Here is a 1,444-nt window from a genome sequence, read left to right on the forward strand (position 1 = left end):
AAAGCTCTCTCGTTCAAATTTGATGTTTATTCCATTACTTGGTCAAGTTGTTGAGGGAAATCGTAGTAAAAGAGGACACTTATCATTGTTTTTCTCTTTCCTTAGTTGTTTATCTAGCGGAATGTGTTGCCGGACAAAAATTATACAAATTATATGTATTTTTTCGACTAAAAATATAAATAATTTCTGTCGCAAAATAAAAGTAATAATACCCGGGCTAATTCCCGAACCAGAGTCCAAACATTTAGGAGTGTCCTTTAATATTGACAAGGTCTATGAGTTGTTTATTATAACACATGTTTGCTGAACCAAAAAAAAAAACACATGTTTGCTCATAATGCATACTGCCAAATATTGCTGAAGTTTAAGCTTTTGTCGAATTCAGATGAGTCTGATATATTTCTTCTTTCTTTTTCTTTCTTCTTTTAATTAAAATTAACTACTTTTTTGTGGTTCCAAACTTAGTAGGACAGCCACTTCTGCTCTTGCAAAGGACAGAGATATTTGGCAAAACAAGTTAACCTATTTATTTTGCACGAAATGACATTTATTTTCATATTTTATACCCTATTCCAGAGATATTGTAAATTCTTGTGAAAAAAAAAAAGAAGTTAACCTACTTCTGATTTTTGTAGAAAAAGTTAATGTTAATTAGTAGAATATGGACGGCCAACTTAAATGTGGAATATTGTTTGTCTAGACATAAAGTTCCTATGATGTGACTACTCCCTTGTCTTATTTCATGTGATAGTGTTTGTCTAGACATAAAGTTCAAGAAAAAAAATAAAAAACTTATAGGATTTGTGGTCTTAAAATGTGAGTCCGAAACTTAATTAATGATTTTTTGTATAAAAAACACTTTTTAAATGTTTTAAAAAAAAGTTACATTAATGAGTACTTCGCAGTTTTATACTGCGAATAGGGTTAACGAAATTTTTGCCGTTAAAACAATTCGCAGTATGATACTGCAAAATATTAAAAAAATAATTTTTTTATGCAATTCGCAGTATAATAATGCGAATCGCTTGAGATGGGCCCCACCAATAATTAATTGACATAACAATAATTCAAATACGTAAAACGCAGTATAATACTGCGAATTACTTTGAAAAATTGTACACCCCAAGCTCGGACTTGCCTTATTTATAGACGTTTCAATTTTATAAAAATTCATTTAACACTTAAACTTCAAACATACGTTCATTATTCTCTCTTATCCTTATCAATCAATTTTTTACAATGTCTGAAGTGCCAAAAATAAGGGTTTCGCTGTATTGGGGGGGTGAGGTTGTGGTGGAGAATAACTCTGTGAGGTATAGCTCACCTCCACGGTGTCATGTTACATTGCCGCTTAATATGGAGTACGATACATTGGTATCGTTGTTACGTAAAAAAATGAGTGAGCGGAGGCGTTCGGTTAGCCTTAAAGTAACCGGTAGATTTT

This window comes from Nicotiana attenuata, chromosome 8 (assembly GCF_001879085.1).
Source record: "Nicotiana attenuata strain UT chromosome 8, NIATTr2, whole genome shotgun sequence".
NCBI lineage: Eukaryota > Viridiplantae > Streptophyta > Magnoliopsida > Solanales > Solanaceae > Nicotiana > Nicotiana attenuata.